The sequence below is a fragment of the Corylus avellana genome, chromosome ca7, assembly GCF_901000735.1.
Source record: "Corylus avellana chromosome ca7, CavTom2PMs-1.0".
Taxonomy (NCBI): Eukaryota; Viridiplantae; Streptophyta; class Magnoliopsida; order Fagales; family Betulaceae; genus Corylus; species Corylus avellana.
Window position 1 is genome coordinate 8,619,702 of NC_081547.1, and position 9,247 is coordinate 8,628,948.

The 9,247-nt window shown below is 34.2% G+C and overlaps 1 pseudogene; it reads left to right on the plus strand.

Moving 5' to 3' along the window:
• The window catches only part of LOC132187546 (LRR receptor-like serine/threonine-protein kinase IOS1), a 10,626-nt pseudogene continuing 1,379 nt past the window's right edge, over positions 1-9,247 (plus strand).

Genomic DNA, 9,247 nt, shown 5'->3' on the forward strand with positions numbered 1-9,247 from the left:
ATGGGATTCAAACGTTTCAATTTCTTTGCATTGCTCGCGGGTTTGGGTCTTCTACTTGTGGTTCATGCCCAGGATCAATCAGGTATATATCATCATCATCATCATATTAATCTTAATCTTTCAATATATAACTTTTGTTTTCATTATTGTTCTTTCTTATCTGTCGTTCCAGGCTTCATAAGCATAGGTTGTGGGGCACCAGCGAATTCTAGCTTTAAGGAGGACACAACACGCATTAATTACATTTCAGACGCCACCTTCATAGATTCAGGTGTAAGTAAGAGCGTATCACCTGATATCAGAGGTTCCTATCAACGATACGTATGGAATCTCAGAAGCTTTCCTCAAGGAAACCGAAACTGCTACACCATAAACGTCAAAAGAGGCACTAAGTATTTGATCCAAGCAAACTTCTTGCATGGGAATTATGATGGAAAAGGTAATCTACCGCAATTCGATCTGTATGTTGGACCAAATAAGTGTGACACGATCGAAGTGGTGAATTCATTGGATAGTGTCCTCAAGGAGCTCATACATGTCCCATCTCTAAATTATATACATGTCTGTCTAGTAAACACGGGCCTCGGTACACCATTTTTATCAACAATAGAGTTTAGGCCATTGGAAAATACGACCTATGTGACACAATCTGGATCATTGGCACTCTTTTCTCGCTTGGATACTGGATCAAAAAGCAATCAACGATACAGGTGAGTCATTTTATATGATATCAAGTCATTTGCATTACAAAAAACAATAAAATTATTTTCCGTACTAGTTGTGATGTGTAAATTATTTAGGTATGGAAACGATGTTTATAATCGTTATTGGCAGCCCTATATCCAATCTGAGTGGACAGATTTAAACACCTCGCTTACCATTGATGACTCTACAAGTGTATACCAACCACCATCTGTTGTCTTGAGTACTGCCGCCACACCGGGAAATGATACTGCTCCCTTAGAAATTTGGTGGGAATCAGATGCTGCGACTACAGAATATTATGTGTACATGCACTTTGCTGAAGTTGTAGAGTTCAACGCCAACGAGTCCAGATCATTCAACTGTACCCTCAACGAGAACTACTGGTTTGGACCCGTTGCTCCTAATTACTTGAAAACAATCACTATGTTTAGCCCATCGGCCCTAAATGGAAAAGTAAAATATGATTTTTCAATCTTCAAAACCGAAAAGTCAACACGTCCACCCATTATCAACGCGATTGAGATATACACAGTAAAATATCCCTTGCAATCAGACACATACCAAGGAGATGGTACGTTTGTTTCACACATTATATATATATATATATATGCTTTTCACTATATATTTGAATGAATGCATCAATGCATGTGAAAGTTTAGTTGATGCCATTGCAAAAATCAAATCAACATATGGAATAAAGAGAATTTGGCAAGGAGATCCATGTGCCCCTAAAGGATATGCGTGGGAAGGTCTAACTTGTAGCTATGATGGTGATACTCCTCCTAGAATCACATCCTTGTAAGTCTTCATATAAGCTTTATGATATTCCAACTTACTATTTCGACAAATAATTTAAGTTATTGTACAACTTAAATTCCTCAGGAACTTGTCCTCAAGTGGATTGGATGGAGAGATATCTGCCGGCATATCAAATCTCGTAATGTTACAATATTTGTAAGTATATATCCACTATTTACATGATTAAATAACTCAAAAACATCATGATGATGTTGGCGAAAGTAAACATTTTCTACCCCAAAAAGTAATAAATATAAGTGATCCTCTCATTTCAGGGATCTATCTAACAATAGCTTAATTGGACCAGTGCCTAATTTCCTGTCTCAATTGATACACTTGAGAGACTTGTAAGTTACTTTTATTTTAAGACTAATGCTACAAATTTCATATTTAGAGAAGTGGAAAACAAAACTATTCATTCTGCCTTTGCATGCAGAAACTTGGAAAGAAACTTGGAACGAAACCAATTGTCTAGTTCAATTCCAGTTGAACTAATTGCAAGATCAGATAATTGTTTATTATCATTAAGGTATGATTTTTTTTTTCAAAGACGTCCATATATAAACCCATTACTATTATATTGTCTGGTTTAATTATTAATATTATAATTATAATGTTTCTTCAATGTTTCAATTTTTGCAATTTTCCTCCACCCTAGCTCCCTTCCAATCTAACATTAAAGTTACAACATCCCCTACTCCCCTTCATGCCAAAAATAAATAAATAAATACCTTTAAGATTAAAAAATAAAAAAAAATCAGAAAAAACGAGAAAATTCCAAATTCCAAGAAAGAAAATAAAAAAATTAAAAAAATTAAAAATTAAAAAAAAAAATCAGCAAAAAAAATCTGATTTTTTTATTTTTCAATTTCTTATGAATTTTGTCTTTTCCTTCTTCTTTTTTTGAAATTTTTGCTATCTTCAAAATATATTTCAATATATATATATATATATATATATATATATATATATTGTGTGTGTGTATTTTTCCTGAATTGTCATTTTGGGTGTGAAAGGAGGCCGAGATACCACAAAAATTGAAACATTGGGGAGAACATTACAAATAGAATTGTAATTAGAAGAGATAAATGTAGTTTTCCAGATAAATGTGTGTGTACTTTTCCTAAATTGTCATTTTGGGTGCGGAAGGAGGCCGAGATACCACAAAAATTGAAACATTTGGGGGAGCATTACAAATAGAGTTGTAATTAGAGGAGATAAATGTAGTTTTCCAGATAAGTTTTCTTAAGTCTAATTTCATAAAATGAAAAACTTCTTTACACGCAAAAAAGCTAAAGCATGGGTTACAATATCTACCAATGACTTTCTTTAACGTCGATCAATACTATCATTTCTAGTGTGGGTGACAATCCAAATCTATGTCGATCTGATTCATGTAAAAAGGAGAACAGTATTGTTGTTCCAATAGTAGCATCACTCGGTGGAGTGTTGATCCTCTCGATGATTGTTGCTGCCATCTTGTTGGGACTTAGAAGGAGAAAACAACAAGATAAGACTAAATGTGACATTTAAATTATAATATTCATTTTGACATTACCAAAGGAAAAATTGACCTTAGATATGACCATATCATGCTCATGATGATCTTCGCAGTTGCGATGGTAGATACCGAATCCAACATTCAAAATGTATTATTGGATTCAATACAATGACAATTTACATATTCTGAGCTCCTAAAAATTACAAATAATTTTGAAAGGATTCTTGCTAAGGATGAATTTGGAACAGTTTACCGTGGCAACATAGATGACACTCAAGTAGCAATGAAGATGCTCTCTCCATCATCAGTTCAAGGCTTTCAACAATTTCAATCAGTGTGTAATTGTAACTCATAAAAAATATTTACATTCATTTATACGTATGGTCAGATGGGTATATTAAAATTAAGGTGCTAAATTGTAATTACAGGTTAAACTTCTTATGAGGGTTCATCATAGAAACTTAACTACTCTTGTTGGGTATTGCTATGAAGGAACTAACTTGGGGCTCATTTATGAGTACATGGCCAACGGAGACTTAGAAGCACATCTTTCAGGTTTGGGCGTAATTGAAATATTAAGCAAAAAGTCCTTTAAATCAAGTACTATGTGATCACCTTAATTTAATTTGAATAACAAAACAGACGAGATCAAGTTTATGCATTTTCCTAACGAATGCAGGTGAGAAAGCAAACATCTTAAATTGGGAAGATAGAATCCGAATAGCGATGGATGCAGCACAAGGTTAGCAATGAGTTGACGTTCACAATTCTTTCTTTATAACATTCTCTCTTTTTTTTTTTTTTTTTTTTTCTTTTTTATCAATGATGTGATTATGAATTTTTAGGATTAGAGTATCTACATCATGGTTGCAAACCACCTATCACTACAAGAATTTAGGTCTTTAGGGGCGACTTTGAGTCGACCCTAAAAGTCCTAAAGTTGACGCTGTTGACAACAGCGTCGACTTTTGGACCCTAAAAGTGTCGACGCTAATAGTCCGACCCTAATGATCAAATGTGTGATTATCAGCGTCCACTTAAAGTCGACCCTAATGATAACTTTTAGCGTCCACTTTATCGACCCTAAAAGTCACAATGTTTTGACCCTAAAGGTGATGTAAACGAAATCCATAGTCAACGCTAATGGTTAACCATTAGCGACGACTTAAAGTGGACGCTAATAGTTAACCATTAGCGTCCACAAAGTGGACCCTAATGGTCCTAAAAAAATAAAAAATAAAGATTAATTATCAGCGTCCAAATCAAAGTGGACGCTGATAGTTAACCATTAGCGTCCACAAAGTGGACCCTAATGGTCCTAAAAAAATTTTAAAAAAAAATTAACTATCAGCGTCTACTTAAAGTCGACCCTAATGATAACTTTTAGCGTCCACTTTATCGACCCTAAAAGTCACAATTTTTTGACCCTAAAGGTGATGTAAACGGAAGCCATAGTCGACGCTAATGGTTAACCATTAGCGTCCACTCAAAGTGGATGCTGATAGTTAACCATTAGCGTCCACAAAGTGGACCCTAATGGTCCTAAAAAAAATTTTTTTAAAAAAAATAAAAAATCTGCCATCGATCGCAGTACCAATAGGTTTTTGACCTTTTGCGATCGATCGCACTTGGCGTGCGATCGATCGCAGTACCAGTGAGTTTTCAACATTTTGCGCTCGAACGCACATTGGGCAAGCGCGCGATCGAAGAATAGTAGATTTTTGATATTTTGCGATCGATCGCACTTGGAGTGCGATCGATCGCAAAAGGTCAAAGACAGTAAATTTGCTTTTAAAAGTAAGAGGTGTTAGAAAGCTAGCATTATGAGAAAAAAGGCAAATAACCCTGGCCATATTTATTATGACATCTTCTAGGTACATGGGTCTGTTTTCCCACTAAGCACTCTACGCATTCATTTTTTGTAATGTTGAATCATTTACATCAATGTGATTTAAAAAAGAAAAATAAAAGCACTCTTTTCCTTTTGCAGCACATTCTACACCATTACATATCTCCTATTAGACAGCTTTATACTATGAACATAAGAAGTAGAATAAATCAACCTAAAATTCATTGATAACTACCCCCACCAACTGCACGAACATCCCATGACTCTGCAGTTTCATATCAAAATAGGCAGTAATAAGAGCCATTTACGGAACAACGTACCCCAACCAATACATGGTCATTGAAGACATCGATTGCTGCAAGGATTCCCTTGAATTAGAAAAAGAAGAAAAATTTATATGAATTAACTATAAAAGTATGAAATTTAAATGAATAAAAGATTTATAACAATAGTTGCAAGCCACAGTGCTTTTCAACAAGCCTGAATATGCTATGGAAAAGTTACAAGAAAGTTGTCTACTGTACTCTATACACAACAATTTCTGAATCATTGAAAATAGGTTCACTGTAGCACCAAGCTGTCTCATTTACTTTATGCAAATCAACAATCGGATAATAGCAATTTCCCAAAAAAAATATAATCCAATTCCTTTACTATCTTTTATAGAAAAAAAAAGGTTCTGTGGTGTGGGGTAGCAGAATCAGCTATAAAATACAAAAAGAAAAATGACAAAGAGACCCTGAAAATTCCATAAGACAATCTAGCTCCTTTACCATGTACTTTACTATATGTTCATTCTTAAGGATCTTTCCCACCAAGAACAAGTTCACTGTAGACATAATTATAAAATTATAGTGTTCGACTACAACTTTCATATACCCGTCACTACACGCCACAAACAACCAAAATCCCCGAGCATTATTTTCGTCAAATGTTCTTCCACAACAAACAGGTTGTCTATACTATATTAATATGGTAATCAACCTTGTTTGAAACTTAAGTTCATACAGCTCAGAAATAGCAAGGACAAGTTTATTGTAGACATAATTAAAACATTATATTGTTTTACTACAATTTGTATGCTACCACCACTAAACATGTGAAAAACAACTAAAGTGCTCGAGCATTATTTTCGTCAAATCTACTTCCACAACAGGCTTCATTACAAATATAATTATATGCTATATTAATATGGAAATCAAACCCGTTTGAAACTTCAGTCCACACAGCTCAGAAATCAATTAACTTACGTCAATGACTTCCCATGAAAGACAAGTGGCGGCGCAATAGCAGCGAAAATACAAAACCCAATGTGAATCTGCATTATGCCAAATTGATTAATAGAAAGAAAAGCATACCACCTATTCATGAGGAGCATTGCTAGGATAAGATGATATAACATATGGCACCTACCAAGTAGAACAGGAAAAACCAACCGAACCTCAAGGCACTATCCGTCCTGCATTGCAAACAAAGCCACTTGTAAGAACCATCAGCACTCCTAATGCCACACTTTTATGGTATGACCACAGACATTCTTTGATACCAAATAATTAAATATGTAGTTCCTCTAGCTAGGTTGATATCAGTTACATCAGATACAAGTGTTCCTCTCTCTAGTTGAATGACAAATATGTGCTTCTCTCACCAGTTGAATAACAAAAGTGAGATCATTGCCACACAAACAATCATAAAAGCCACAAAATATACAACATGCTACAAAGACAATGTAAACAATATTGTCAATGGTCACCTAGACTAAAAGGCATTCCCCCCCCCAAAAAAAAAAAAAAAAAAATCATTGATCAAAAGCCCCTTCGTCTTGGGGTTCAGAATCACTTGTTCAGTGTACATTTAGGCAAGAATATTGGGGACTGTTACATTTATTCAACACCTTTCCTGTAATTTTCTATAGATGTACTGTGCTTCAAAAAATAGATCAACTTGTGTTTCAAATTACAATTCTCTAATTTTTAATAAACCCTTCCAAGAGGAGCAACAAGATGTTTTGTTCACATTGTTGCATAAGTAAAGGCTATGATAATTCACTTTTCGTTTTTTGTTATTTCTTTTGGATAGACATTACAAACATTTGCAGTCAAGGTTCTTTGGTTTACAAGAATTATCGTTCAAGAAGTTTTCATCTTGTATGCTACTTCTGAATCGTATACAACCCAATAGAAAGACAAATATATACATCATATTTCACTATTAACGATAATGGACAACATACAGCATCACTGTCAAAAAGGAGAAGGTACAACCGTGCATCTTATCATATGGATCACACATATATTTGGAGGATTTAAAAAGTTCTGAGGAAATGATTAAGTTTTTGGGAAAATTTGAAAGCTGCTACTACTAAATATGGGTAACACACAAGAACCTTCACATCAAATTAATTCAAGACATACCTCAGTAACTCTATCAACAATACAGTCATCAGCATAGGTCCCTTTATGAGCACAAATTAGTCTTTCAAAACGAGGATCTTTAGCAATCTTGTCAAAGAAGGAATGGGGAGGGAGTAATAATCATTGGCTGAACATCATTGATCATGAGCATGTACAAGGATATTCTCAAGATGAAATGCTAATAGAAGAATAACAGTATTGCACTAGTAGGCCCATATGATGCATGCGAATGGCAGCAGAAAAAGGCAATGTTGAAAAATTTGATTGCACAGACCGTAGGATTAAAAACTAAGTTAATTTGTACTCTTTTCTTTGGGTTGAATAAATTTCATCATCTAAACAAAAGAAAAAAAAATCATTACTATAATGAAAATAATATAAGATCACAACTGATCCGATTCCTACAAACCACACTAACACATGCATCCAACAATCTCGAACCTCTTCAAACTAACATAGAAGAGAAGAATGTGAACAACAATCACAAAACGTCTTGGGAAACGTTTCAGAGTAAACATGAGAGGGAGGATACCTCAAAGCAACTCGATATTTCTGACCTAGCTTCTCAAGCTCTGCCATCACACAATCAGTGATGCAAGGAGTGCCTTCAATCCAAAAGGCAAATGGAATCAGTAAAACAGATGAAATAAAGAATGATTCTCATTTCATTACCTAAGAATTCTTATAGACATCCAAACGATCAAGATTAATAATATCTTGAGAGATAATATTAGAAGAAACTAATATAATATTGCCAATAAGACATAGCACGCGACGCCGTTAAAAACCCGCATTCACAACTAAATACAATATCACTAAAAATCAAAATTTCATTTTCTCAGCAACCAAAAAAAAACAGTAGAACCCAAAAATTCACACTATTACCAAACAGTCATTAGAGTTCGAAATTTCTTAGCAACAAAAAAGCCACTGGATCCAGCCTTTTCGTTTTTCCTCCAATTTCTTAGAAACCAAACAAACACAAGACGCAAACTTTTTCACACTCTTACCTCTCTATCTTTACGAACTCCACTCACAAAGATCACTCGAAAACCAGAGCTCCAAACGCAGCGTTTTCAGGCTTGAAAGCCATTGGATCCATCATGGGAGGGAGGGAGAGCAGCGGGAACGAAAGTTGGGAGAGCAGCGGGAGAGAGATCGAGAGTGAGAGTGATGAGGGAGGTGAGTGAGAGGGGTGTTAGGGATTTTGGTGTTTTGGAGGTTTGGGGAAAAAAGACGCGGTTTATGAAATTTTTGGTTCGAAAATTTCAGAAACCCCGCCACTGGATGGCGCTATATTTTTCGCACTGCCTCAAATAGCGGCGACCCTAGAGTCGCCGCTATTGAGGGTAATTTTTTTAAAAAAAAAAAAAAAATTATACTTACAATTTTTTAATTTTTATTTATTTTATTTATTTTTGTTTTTCTTTATTTTCTCTTGTAATATGTTTTTTTATTATTATAATATTAACTAATAATTTCCATTTAATAAATTTTTATGATAAAGATCATTAAGTTGAAGTTGATATTTATCTTATAATTAATTATAAAATCAATACAAATTCTAAAGATAATATAAGATTAATATAACTAATGCACTAAGATAATATAAAAAGCTTATAGTTCAATTGAATGTTCGATTGAACCTTCAATTGTATCCAGTCTGATCAATCAATTGATCTTATCATAATCAATATAATTAATTCACTAGGATCTTTCGGATGTTTGATCGATCAATTGATTCTATTACGATCAATCGAACTAATTCACTAGGATCGATTAAATTTTTGATCAGATGTTTGATCTTATCATGATCAATCGAACTAACTCACTACGATTGATTGCATGTTTGATCGATCGAATTTTCGACCAACATTTGATTGATCATTTGATCCTATCACGATCAATCGAACTAATTCATTAGGATCGATCGGATGTTTGATCGATCATTTGATCCTATTACGATCAATCAAACTAATT